The sequence below is a fragment of the Lepidochelys kempii genome, chromosome 3 (assembly GCF_965140285.1).
Source record: "Lepidochelys kempii isolate rLepKem1 chromosome 3, rLepKem1.hap1, whole genome shotgun sequence".
In the NCBI taxonomy this organism is placed as follows: domain Eukaryota; kingdom Metazoa; phylum Chordata; order Testudines; family Cheloniidae; genus Lepidochelys; species Lepidochelys kempii.
The window spans coordinates 84487906-84502040 of NC_136382.1; the positions used below are offsets into that span (position 1 = coordinate 84487906).

The 14135-nt window shown below is 38.6% G+C and overlaps 1 protein-coding gene across 6 annotated transcripts in view; it reads right to left on the reverse strand.

The window, feature by feature from the left end:
• Window positions 1-14135, reverse strand: part of SESN1 (sestrin 1) — a 137636-nt gene that overhangs the window by 63767 nt on the left and 59734 nt on the right. The gene's annotated exons all lie outside the window — the stretch shown is intronic.

Sequence of the window (14135 nt, forward strand, 5' to 3'; positions counted from 1 at the left end):
GAGCTACTCAGTACCAGGGACTGGTACCCTGAGCCTGGGAAAGGAGGTACCAGGGAAATCATTGGAGGCTTGCACATACAGAGACTTGGTACCATGAATTCCTGACACACTGTGGTAATAGCCACAGGCATCAGTACCAATTTTGAACCTTCTTGCACTGCCAGAGATACCAGTACCGAGTACTACATAGTTCTCTCCCAGCTGCATATGCCTCTGCAGTGGTCAGCAGCAGCGGCTGATGACTGTCTCAGAGAGCTTTCAGGGGACACCCTCAACAGACCTGGCACATGCTCCAGAGGTAGCAATTGCTTCTATTTAGCTGAAGATTGCTCCACAGAAAGACTCTTCCCAACATGTTTCTTAGAGTCTCTGCCTTTACTAGGCTTAGGCACTGACACGACTAAGCACAGTACTAAATCTGAGGAAAGTCTAAGCCTTTTCTTTGGTACAGGACTGAGGAGCCACAGACATTTCTGGTGCACTTCACACCAAGGCTATGGTAATCTGAGAACTGTGTGCGCAGTGATTTCGAGAGGGCTGAAGTGGTGCTTTCATGAGTAGATACTTGAATGTCACTGTTCTGTCCTTCTTTGAGTGAGGCTTAAATCCCTTGCAGATGTGACATTTGTTACTACTATGGAATTTTCCCAAGTACTTTAAGCAGGATAAGTACGGGTCACTGACCGGCATGGGATTAGTGCAAGTGTGGCAGGATTTAAACCCTGGTGAGTGTGGCATCATTCTGGCACCAAGTCTGGTACTCAGAAGCTTTGTCCAAAAAAATTAAGACTAAAATCTATCCGTACAAACTAGCTAAAAACTAACTAATTCCTAACAATTAGAGGGTATATATACAAAAAGACTGAGGGAAGCACTTATTATAATTCGTCTAAGATTGCTCTGACAACTATCACTGGCAGTGAGAAAGGAACTGAGGGAGGCTGGGTGTGGCACCACCCTCTTATTTCAGCATACAGTGGCATGAGGTGACAGAGGGAGTTCAAGCCACCCCAAAGGGTACAACTGAGGGAAAATGTTCTGATTACTGTGCACGAGGCAACCACACCCCTACAGTGGAATGGACATATGCAAACACTCAAAGAGGTAGGTGTGGAAACTCCCTGGAAGTTCCTGTGTGAGGATGGAGATGGGAGTAGATTAGGTGGAGCTGCACACCCTTGCAAGTATATGGTTATGGATAAGTGTAGCAGGTTAGGCCACCTATGGAGGAAGGAGGGTGAAAAGACTTCTAGTTAGCTCTTATAGGGGAAGAAAGGAAAAAAAAAAAAAAGAGTAGAGAACCTAATAGTGACTGAAAGGGAAAACCTCCAAATAGTCTGCACGTGGAGGGAAGAGGGCAGAAGGCCCCAGTTAGTTTCTATGTTGGAAGACAGAGGGGCTGAAGGTCCAACTAAATCCTAGTGGAGAAGAGAGGGGCATTTGTGAAAGACCCCATGCCCCCCCCCTTTAAGATGAGGATATAGACAAAGAGAAAGACAACTCCTCACTTGGCTTCCTAGGACTTTCACAGATCATCTCTGATCCCCCCATGCTGCCAATCAACACCATGGACTCATTTTCTGCCTACCTGTCAAGATAGAGAACATCATAACACAGCCACTGTCTTGGACAGACTTATTACCTCATTAAGGCAGTGGTCAGACACATTGCAGAACAGAGGAAGCAAGAAAGATCTATGAACCTGATTCAACCAGAAAGACTCACTTTCAAAATCTTCACACCAATCTTAATATATTAAGTTAATGTAGGAGTTTGTGCCATATGAAATAATTAGATGAAAAACAGCAGACAGGAAGCCTGTCTAGTCTAACTATAGGTATTTGAACTTCATACAGCTACTAATACTGGATCAACAACAAGCTGAATACAAGATTTAGAATTTGCCCTTTTGCTTCAAACTTTTTAAAAAGTTATGAACAGTTTAACAAATTTCATATGCAGAATCCAGACATTCACATTAAAAAAAATCCATACTATCCTTGTTCCACATATCTTTAGTTGTAATTCAAAACTAACATACAGTTGTCTAGACAATTATATAGTAATCAAGATCTTCTGGTTGTTATCACTATACCATTTTACTGTTGAAAATGCTGGTCCACAGAACTAGTATAGAAAGGAACAGGACAGTAATTAGTCACACAACCATTAAGGCATTAAGAGGGTTGTTTGCTGCAAAAATAACCTCCCCATATCTCAGATAGGATAATATAGCCACAGAAAACAAAAGCACATTGCCTGAACTGTGATATTGTGGTTTGACAGAGGCACAAGCAAGTATGAAGGGGAAACAACCTCCCCCACTCTGTGTGATCTGCCAAACTGAGTAAGTTCTAGAATTTGACAAATTAAAAGCCTCCAAAGAGGTTCATCTGCCATACAGTCTCAGCACTATTCATTACTAGCTCAAAATAAAAAGCAAGAGTTTGGTAGAATGTGTGTTTAAAGGAATATTTATGATCAAATATTGCAATAATGTGAATATTTATGCACATAACTAACACAAATTGGCAAAGATTTATTTTTAGAAGTGGACTACTGTTTATTAAAGTATTTATATTGTACTACTGGAAGATGATCTGCAAAGCCGTTAAAAATTGGTTTGTGACTTTAAGAGGACAACAAAATCGTGTTCTTATCTCCCCTTTCTACTACTAAAAGGAGAAGGAAAGTTCTGCTTGCTCTTTAAATTAGAAATTCAGGTCTTGTCTATCTTGAAAGACTATGGATCAGTGGGAAACTGGTAATGGAACACTACAGTACTAAGGAAGTAAAATTTAAATTGTGAATTGTTGTATGGATAGTAAAGAACAATATGACTGATGTCCCTAGCACTCATAGTATGATTGTGCTTTGAGCTCTTCTTCCCCCTGTCCAATCAAACCAATTCCAGGAATACCACATTTATTGCATTGGCTGCTTATTAGTTTATGGGGAAATCTAAGGGGTGAGTTTTGAACAATAAAGCTCTCAATGTTTTGGGACCTGCCTAACTGAGAAGCCTGGTCTCTTCTCAGGTGATACTGAAATCAGTAGAGGTATTTGAGCTGGAGCTCCCTTGGTATGAGAGAGGCAGAGTTGTTGGGAGGGTATTCTCAATGAGGTCCCTTCAACTGAGATTAACTCCTCTAGGTCTAAATTTAGCTCACAGGTGTTGACCTTTAGAACTCACTATAAAACTCATACTTGGGCAGGAATACGGGGATGGTTGAGGGTGGGGGTTATGGGAGATGAAATGGGAAGAAGTTTTAGATTTGAAGATTGGCACCCTTTATAGAGTAAACAGTTATCTACTCCTGGGGGCATTCTGTGCCAAAAGTTTAAAAATTCTGAATACAATATTTTTAAATTCTGCAAATTTTATTTGTTAAAATAACACTACATAATTACGCCAGTTTCAATTATTTTGGTAATTCATTTCAAAATACCTGTCAGAAAGTATGTCTAACAATAGAGACACACACAAAAATCCCCTCAAGAGTGGAGAGTTAAAGAAACTCCTATGTCAACCCAGTCCCTGTTTCTCTGCTCCATTTCCCCACCTCCAGAGCCCAGCCAGGGAGCCAGACACTCACAACCCCTCCCCACAGAGCCCAGCTGCAGGGACCCTCCTTTGCCCAGACACCTGCCCCCTCCCCCTCCAGAGCCCAGGGATCCAGAGGGAGAAACAGCTTGATGCTCAGCCCCAGGCTTGCACGTAGTTTCCTGTGTGCCGGCCTTTCCTTCCCTGAGGGTATGCTGGCAACTGCAGCTGCCAGGAACCTGGCTTTGCTGGGTCCAGCAGCCCGTAGTGGTGGCTAGCAGCACTGCAGCCCATTTCTGTAGGGGAAAAGGAATTCTGCATCCACATTAACTTCTGCAAAATTCTGCATTGCACAGTGGTGCAGAATTCCCCCAGGAGTAATGTCATGATGTGTATGCAAGCTGTGCATTGGCTTGTTAGTATTTTTATTTAAGACAATTAACAGTATCTAGTTGTCTAGGATGCCACGGGCATATGATAGGAATTTATTTATATGTTTTAATGAAACTGGTCAATATGATTTACATTTTTAGTAAGAATTTGACTCAGTCTACCACATTTCTTTAGAAAAATACTGCTATGTAATTTGAGCTAACTAGCAAGTTTTTTCTTTTCCTTTTTCAATTTCATTGGTTAGAAAAACCAAACAATAGTCTGTGGCAAGTTAGCTTTTGCAACAATTTAGCTTTGATTTCCAAAGTTCTGAAACAAGGATTAAATTATTTCAAACTACATCTACACAGAGAAGAATTTGTAGTTTTGAATATCTTGTTAACTCAAAACTTTCTTATAATTAGGTAGAAATGTAAGATATCAGGACTTAACTTTGCATTCTTTAACAAGCTATCTTTTAAACTGCCTTCAAGGAGATCAACTATAGAACTACTTATTTAGCTTTAAGTTCCATTAATAAAAATAGAAGATTGTTCACATTTCAAAGGCCTGGCTTAACACCAGTTAAATATTCAAACTCCTTGTGTCAATCATCTGTAAATGAAATATTTAAAATATATGTAAGTGTTTTCCTGCCAGGGAAACATGCCCCACCTATAGGACCAATACTGGAAATACCCATTTCATTCTCTTTCATTACACTTAAACAGCAATTCAAGATGTATAAAAAAGATCCCACATTGACATTTGTAAAGAAAAAACATCAGTGAAGATTAGCACAATTCATATTTAGCCAAGTAGTCCAGTCCAAGTTAACCTGACATCATTAATCTTGCAATGGTTCCATAGGATGAGTCTCTTTTGTAGGAGACAATTGGCATCATTGTTCCATACTCATTTTTGCATATACTGTAATTGGTTGTAGAATTACTCTGTGGTTATCTGATAAAGCTACTAACCAACTAAGTCTGATGCTATTATTCAATAACGGTAAAGCAAGATGGTGTGGTGTAGATAAAGACTGTTGCAGTCTCTCTCTCTTGCACATGTACATACAGCCCTAGAGACAGGGCTGAGTGAAATTCAGAGTTTCCACCCCACAGCAAAGTCTAACATCTCAACATTTGTTTTCATCTCAAATCAGGGATGCTAAAATTTGCAATTTTTCACAGAATGGAAATTCCAAAAATGTTCAGTTCAGAAAGAGCATTTTGTTCAACATTTTTGATTGAAATTAAACATTAACATTCCCAAAATAAAAATGTTTCAGATCAATATATTGAACTGATCTGGAACACTTCAGGTGAGTTCAATCTTAAAATGCATTGTCTCATAGTGGCATTATGGGACTTGTAGTTCAGGGCCCCCATTCTCTCATCTCATTCATGGGATGAACTACCTGGAGGACTAAATCTCCAATAATGCAATGTGAATTTTCTTGTGACCAAACTCTGTGCTACGCATCATAGGAATCCAATGACTTTAGGTGCCCCATGGAAGATACAGTCCAGCCAGGAAGCTTGACACTTCAAGAAAAACAGGGGCACCAGGCTTCTGAACTTGATATACCCAAGTCATTTGAGTCCCACGCTGCATCACACAGCTTAGTCATAAGGAAATCCACAGTGCATTATGGGAAATCAACCCACAGGAGAAAATGATGGGAGCTCAAGTTCAGACCCTAAGGTTAAGTACTGGAAAATGCAATTTAAGATTTTATTGAACTGATTCAAAACAGACTGAAATATTCCAAATCTCATCAAACCAACCCAAAATTTCATTCAGATTTTTCTGAACAGAAAATCAAAAATTTTCAGGAAAATTGAGACTTCCCCTGCATAAAAAGTTTCAAAATTAGTGAAACTGCATTTTTTTTTGGTTCGAAAACCATTCCAATGGAAAAATCTCAACCAGTGCTATCTCAAGACCCGAAGTAGGACAGGCTTCCACAATTCACTTACAAGGCACACATCAAAAAACTCCATGCAGGCGTACTTATACAACTTTTAGCTTACTCCCACAGCCCAGATATCAATAGTTGTGAATTAAAACAGCACTCTGGTTACTTGCATACAAACTAATACAAGAAGAATCCCAATTTTGCTTCAGAACATATATCTTTTACTGCCAAAGAAAGTAGCAATATTTTAAATTGGAACAGGATTTATCCCCGTCATGAAACTAGTCACAAGTCTTGCCATTAGCACTGTACAACACCAGCATATGACTGCTTTATATGATATTTATACACAATCAATATAAATTGTCTTGTCTTCATCGTAAACTAATCTGTTCGCCAACTTCCAGCATTTGACTTTCCACCCAACTTTATAGCTCCCTGGCTGCCACCCCCATATCCAACACTCTTGGCTGGCCACCAACATTTCCCCACATGCACTCTCTTTTCCCAGCCAGCCATTCAACACACACACTTCTTTCAGCTCCTCCACCAGCTCCCATTCTGCAAGTGTCACAGCGCAGGAGGAGCCAAAGAGACCGACAGGCCAACTGGGAAAAAGGAAGGGAGTAGTCTTTCAGAAGGCATAGAAGCACCAAGCAACAACAGCAAGACCAGTTCTTAAAAGCTCCCTCCCAATTTTGTGAGATCAACATCTTGGGGAGGGTGAAAACTGGGAGGGATCCAGAGCAGAGGCGGGAAACTGGAAGGTGAAAAATGGAAGGTTGATGAGTGAAGATGTCCACAACTTATGAGTGGAAGAAATGGTAAACTTCCCTCTGAAAAGGAGGCTTTAGGGGGAGGATGAGAGTGAGAAAGAGAAAGAGGGGGAGGGACGTTAAGGGAAAAGCTCATCTGAAATTTAAATATACGCCACCACTAGGCTATGAGCACACATGTTTTATACAAATCAAATTCAAGGCTTATTGATGTCACTGTGTAGGCAAGTCTGTGGTGTTAAGAGGAATGTAGCTAGACATATTGGTTCCCAAGTTTCATCACTTCCAGAGAATTCATATAGTTAATAAAGAGTTGTTAGTGTGGGCTTTAGCAATGAAACGAACTTATGTCTAAAGCTATGTTCCACATTATATATGGACACAATTTAAATTTTTTAATTGTGTTGCCTGTTCCACAAAGAGTATTTCTCCCATCATTATTAGTAGAACAAGGATTTTTTTTCAACAGATTAAGTTCCAAGTTGTCACAATGACTTAACCTTCACCCTATCCTGGAGACTACTGCTTATATAAATTCTCCTTTCGGCTTGAAAAACCACCAGATGACGCCTACTCCAAAACACACTCAGTGCCACTACTGGATACTAAGCAGCATAACTAAATGGCACCACCTGCCTGGTAAGGAGAATTTGAAAATTGTTACTATAGTGGGGCCTTCTCTATGGCAGCACAATACCATACCTACGTGCCAGTAGCCAAGCTTGTTGTAGGCCTCAACATTTTAAAATTCTGCCATAAAAATTCAAAATTTTGTTTGTGCTACATAGGATATAAAAATTGGTTTGGCAAAGAGAACAACTTAAAGTCCTACATATAAACCAAATACTTTTTACAAAGGAATTACTTTAAAAAGAACTCTTGAAAAATATCTTAATACAATGAGATTTTGTGATGTGACCAACATATCCTGAGATGAGTACTCAAAAATTGTTTATTTAACAGAGACCAAGCAATACATTTTATAACTTTTCAGTGGGGTTTTTAGAAAGTAATTAACAGAAAACAAGATTCAAAGAGCTACACATCCAGACATGTGATCTGGCTTGTGGAATAAACATATTAATATATACTTAAACTAAAGATTATCTTCCCTCTTTATTCAACATTCACACAATATGCAATGGGGATAACTAACAACATCTGCTATCGCCAGTTTAAGGAAAAGGTTGGCAATGGGTATGCTTTAATGAAGTCAAAGGCTTAAAATAATGCTGTTTGTTATTAAACTGGCAGCTGTGCAATTCTAACATCAAAATGGCACAAATGAAATTCACATAATCTGATTACTACTGTTTTGGAATCTTGTTTATTTGCTTCTCTCCTTAGAAGAGGGACAGTGTTTCTTCTTAAAACTAATTGTTGCAACCACCTAATAGAAGAATGGAAACCAGCACACAATAACTGAAGTAAAAAAGTACTGCAAGTATGCATAGAAGTGCTATAGAGAGATACTTAGGATTATTAATGCCTAAAACTAAGTAACTTTTGAAAATGGGACTTAAAGTCACTTAGGATCTTTGAAAATTTTGCCCTACATCAGAGGTTTATTTCAAACTTCCATGGTCTGTAGCAAACTCCAGTTTTGTTTCTTCACCTCTGCTACAGCAACTATTTTACAATAAGGTATAGTGACATTTTCTAAAGTCATGATCTGACAGGCTCTTTGGGCCTGATGACATTATAGCAGCATATCAACTAACTGTTGTATAATGATGGGACCTGCTCACCAGAAAGAACAAACGAAACCCTCTAATCCTTAATACTAAAGGTTCCTATGATGCTTTTAAACCAGAATTCCAAACCTGCTTGGTCCTATGGCAAACTGGAGTTTCTTTTTTTCCCCCTAGTCAAAGAATAAGAGAATAGGAACTAATTTTCATAGTGGAAAGATACACTTCTTAAAGGCCTAAAAATAAAAACTTACCAATTTTGAACAGCTAAAATTTACACTAATTGCAATTAGCCACTTTCAAGCGTACATAACTTGGCTAGTGGTCACGTTCTGGGGCAGCTGAAAGTACTCATGAGACTCAACATACCGAAGTCTGTGTATAACAGTAGTCTCAAAGAATACCTTTCGCTATAACTTATTACTGTTATAATTAATTTATTTCTGACAATGTCCAGAATATATATGAACGAAGGAAGGAACAGTCCCTGCCCTGAACAGTTTACAATTTAAAAAACAGACAGACAAACAAAGGGTAGGAGAAAGGGAAACAAACTGTGGTTATTGGCCACATCTTGCCAGTACAACTATTTTCTGAAAGTTAGAATTATAAAACTATTTCCAGTTGCACATCTCTCACCATTATGACAGTTTATTTCTTATAGGTGTCTCAGTAGAAGTGGGTCTTCAGGAGGGATTTAAATGGCAAGAGGGTAGAGGCCTGGGAGACAAGTTTTGGAAGGGTGTTCCATGAGGTGGCAGGGAAGGAAGCATTGAGGTGGCTGTGAGAAACAGACAACATGATAAAGCTGGCATTACTGGTGGAGCAGAGGAGATGGGGGTCACAGGTGAGCAAAGACAAGAACCAGTAGGTAGGCTGGAGTAGAGTTATGCAGGGTTTTGATGACAAAGACAAAAACTTTGAATTTCCTGCAATGGAGAACAGAGAGCCAGTGGAGAGATTCAAAAGCAGAGTGTGTGACAAGTTAAGAACAAATTGCAAGGAAGACTATCTTAGCAACTCATTTTGTATAGAATGGAGGGGAGTAATGTGAGTGTCAGAGAGGCTAGTTGGGATAGTGGTTACAGTGATCAAGACAGGAGATGAGGATGCCTGAATGAAAACTTTAGCTAGGGAGACAGAAAAAAAAAAAGTCATATCTTAGAAATGTTGTGGAAGCAGCAGCAACAGGCTTTGGACACAATCTGGATACGTGTGGCAAAGAAGAGAGAAAATTAAAACACGGCCTCCAGCTTACAGGCCTGAGTAATGGGGAAGATGATGGTGCTGTCAACAGTGGTGCAGAATGGAAGCCATGTGTAGACTCTGGAAGGAGATATATGCAGTTCATTTAGGACCATGTTAAGTCTAATATGATGGAGATACAGTCAGAGGACAGTCTGGGATACAGAAATAGAAGACTCCACACAGCACACAACTAGAACAAAAAATGTGTCTAGTCTTGTTTTTAAGAGCATGTTTTAAGATAGGTTGTTTGTGTTTTATGTAGGGCTATCGATTAATCACAGTTAACTCGTACAATTAACTCAAAAAAATCACAATTAATCGCACTGTTAAATAGAATACCAATTGAAATTTATTAAATATTTTGGATATTTTTCTACATTTTCACATATATTGTATTCTGTGTTGTAACTGAAATCAAAGTGCATATTATTTTTCGTTACAAATATTTGCACTGTAAAAATGATAAACAAAAGAAATAGTATTTTTCAGCTCACCTCATACAAGTATTGTAGTGCAATCTCTTTATCGTGAAAGTGCAACTTACAAAGGTAGATTTCTTTTTCTTAGATAACTGCACTCAAAAACAATGTAAAACTTAAGAGCCTACAAGTCCACTCAGTCCTGCTTCTTGTTCAGCCAATCGCTAAGACAAACAAGTTTGTTTACATTTATATGAGATAATGCTGCCCTCTTCTTATTTACTGCGTCACCAGAAAGTGAAAACAGGTATTTGCATGGCAGTTTTGTAGCCGGCATTGCAAGGTATTTATGTGCGAGCTATGCTAAACATTCGTATGCCCCTTCATGCTTTGGCCACCATTCCAGAGGACACGCTGATGACTCATTAAAAAAAATACATTAATTAAATTTGTGACTGAATTCCTTGGGGGGGAGAATTCATGTCCCCTGCTCTGTTTTACCCACATTCTGCCATATATTTCATGTTAATAGCAGTCTTGGATGATGACCCAGCAGGTTTTTTATTTTAAGAACACTTTCACAAAACGTAAAGAAGGTACCAATGGGAGATTTCTAAAGATCGCGACAGCACTTGCCCCAGGGTTAAGAATCTGACGTGCCTTCCAAAATCTGAGAGGGACAAGGTATGGAGCATACTTTCAGAAGTCTTAAAAGAGCAACACTCCGATGTGGAAACTACAGAACCCGAACCACCAAAAAAGAAAATCAACGTTCTGCCAGCAGCATCTGACTCAGATAATGAAAATGAACATGCATCAGTCCACACCGCTTTGGACTTATCGAGCAGAACCTGTCATCAGCATGGACGCATGTCCCCTGGAATGGTGGTTGCAACATGAAGGGACATACGAATCTCTAGCGCACGTAAATATCTTGGGTCACTGGCTACAACATTGCCATGAGAATGCCTGTTCTCACTTTCAGGTGACGTTGTAAACAAGCGGGCAGCATGATTTCCTGCAAATGTAAACAAACTTGTTTGTCTGAGCGATTGACTGAACAAAAAGTAGGACTGAATGGACTTGCAGGCTCTAAAATTTTAAGATTGTTTTATTTTTGAATGCAGGTTTTTTGTAGGTAATTCTACATTTGTAAGTTCAACTTTCATGATAAAGAGATTGCATTACAGTACTTACATTAGGTGAACTGAAAAATACTGTTTCTATTGTTTTTTTACAGTGCAAATACTTGTAATCAAAAACAAATATAAAGTGAGCACTGTACACTTTGTATTGTGTTGTAATTGAAATCAATATATTTGAAAATGTAGAAAACATCCAAAATATTTAAATAAATGATATTCTATTAACAGTGAGATGAACCACGCAATTAATCACGATTTTTTTTTTTAATCACTTGAAAGTCCTAGTTTTAGGTTTTGGTAATTTACAGCTGCTTAAACCAATTGGTAATTTAGCTTATACTTTTTTAAAAAAAGTGTCTTAAGAACGTACTTAAGCAATCTGACTTTGATTTGCAATTATTGCTAATAGAACTTGAATTTAAGCGTTATGCTGTCTCATGAAACTGTGCCTCCTGCTGTGAAGTACAATCTAGTATCATTAAATGGCAGCCTCACTAAGAATGATGACATCCACTGAATGAGATACTAAAATAGTGACTCATATTTCTAAAAAATGTATTTTAAACATTCATTTTCAATATAGGAATTCTAATTTAGTTAATATTTATTCTGCTCTCTAATGTCTTATTGTAAATTATTGTAGTTTTCCTTTACCATTCAAAATAAAACAATCAAGTGCTAATTTAGTAACCTGGGAATGTTTTACTGGCTGTCTGGTCCATCCTGTTATGAACAACTATTTATCATCTGATTGGAAGTCGTATGCTGGTAAATACCTCATTCATATGGAAGTTAAAGATGCATCCAGCCTATGTACGAATAACGACTCTAAATCTTGCTTAAAGGATGCCCCCTTTCTGCAAAAAGTGTACAGACTATGATAGTTTAAATATATTCATTCCTGTATCTGAACTGGCAGCACTGACATTATAGCCTTGTTTTCTTTTCCTGTCAGACCACTGCAAAAGTCACAGCCAAGACAAGACTACTAGGAGAGATCAGATGTTTAACCCTCTAGAGTTTGGGGTTCCTTGCCAATCTAATGACAGATTTAAAGGTACATACTGAATGGTCATTTTGTACAATCTTGCAAAGTGAACTCACATTTTCTGTGGCTTAGCTAACATTAAGAAAAAGATATGGACCACAAAGTACGAGACAGAGGAAGACGGGTGCTAATCCCCTATTTTAGGTTCTGGTTTTCAATTGTCCAGCATTTCATTCATTGCTCTGTAATGCTCTAATTATGCTATGAAAGGATGTGTTATAGCTTTGTATTTAGCTATTTGAATCTGCAAACCACATTTTAAAATAAAAAGTTGAATTACAATTTATAATTTTCTCTCTATCCCCAACAGATACAGTACACAATTTATCACTATAGAAATAAAGCTGAAGGAAGCAATTAAAATAGAACAAAGCTGTATGTTGCTCTTGACCATGCCCCTGTTTTCTGCAATATCAGCATTTCCTGAGTTCCTGTGAGTGTTGGAATAGACTGTAACAATGCAACTGAGCTCCACCAGAGAGCTGAGACAATATGAGAGAGTACAGGGACTTCCCTTTTGCTACTCTGATATTCTTTGACCTATATAATATTACACATACAAAAATATGACAACCTGAATATTCTTCTAAAGTTAAGCACTTAAAAAGTTAGGGGGCAACTGAAAAGCTGGCACTTCCTATGTCCATTCTGTGCATTGAATCCGACAAAGGTCCTGGGGGAAAAAAGTATTTCATTGGGTAATTAAAAGCTGTATCATACTACATATGCACAGGGAGGACAGACTTAAAGTTGCACAGACAACTGTAAATCTGGCATTTCCTAATTTTGGACTGCTTGACTGTGCAATTTAAATAAAATTCTTCCAGTACAGCTAGGAAAAGTGTGCATGTACATATGAATACATAAGTTCCTAGGGTTTTTTGATTGCTTTTAAAGGAAAAAGGTAAAGACAAATTATATCATGCGTGACAATTCCACTCATGAGTCTGTGGGATTAGAACCTTGAACCCTAAACATCTCAGAGCACAGTACTACTACCTTGAGCTATAGGACTAGCCTTTGTTTGCAACATTAGGACTGTTCACTTGCAGCAGGGTGGGTTGTTGGGTTCAGGGGAAGCCAGCCAGCATCTCCCGCTCATCTCATCTCCCAGAGTTATGAAACCTTCTGCCCTGTATGTTGCCTTTGGAGAGGAAGATAGCGTCAGTGGCCTAAGTTAGGAGTCTAAGGATTTACAGGGGGACAGAGCCCATCCTGCCTCTCTTCCACTCCCATTCTGCTACAGCTGGTGTAGGAGCTGCCTGGTATTCCCAGTGCAGCTTGTGATGGGGATGGTGCTGCTGTGGCAACAATGCAAACCTGGCCTTTGAATGTTCAGTGATTTTGGCATGTTGCCAAAGTTTTTGTGATGCTTGCAAGTGAAACAAGGGAAGACCTATTTTTAATACTTCATATCTTAGCTAAATCTGAATGGTATTTCATGGAACCAGGAAAAAGGCACTTTCTGTAGCTCTGTTGGTTCCCCCCCGCCACAAACATTAAAGGCTTGCTGCAGACACTGGAGGTGTGATAGGGTTTCAAAGAAAAGATCACAAGAATCCTTTATAAGGAAAAATATTAGGATTTGTCAACAAGAAATTTATGTGGATTTACCACTATACGAAGTTAGAGTCACAATTAAAGCATCACAAGCCCCTAGTGTGGATGCAGCTATACCAGTATAAAGGTGCTTAATTGGTATATCTAATTATATCTATCTACACAAGATGTAGGAATTTGTTTATATATTGTGGTTAGCTGGGAAGAATAGGCAGAAAAAGAAAATTCAGGCTGGTAGAAAAATTTTCCTGGAAGGTTAAAATCTATAGTGACGTAAAATAACTTATTCCTACCAATTTCCAGAGGAAACTATCTTCTAGAATAAGCTATAGTAATGTAAGCATCTTTATGCCAATATAACTATACCCACACTGGGTAGGTCAACAGTTGGAAGTGCGACCGCAGCATATG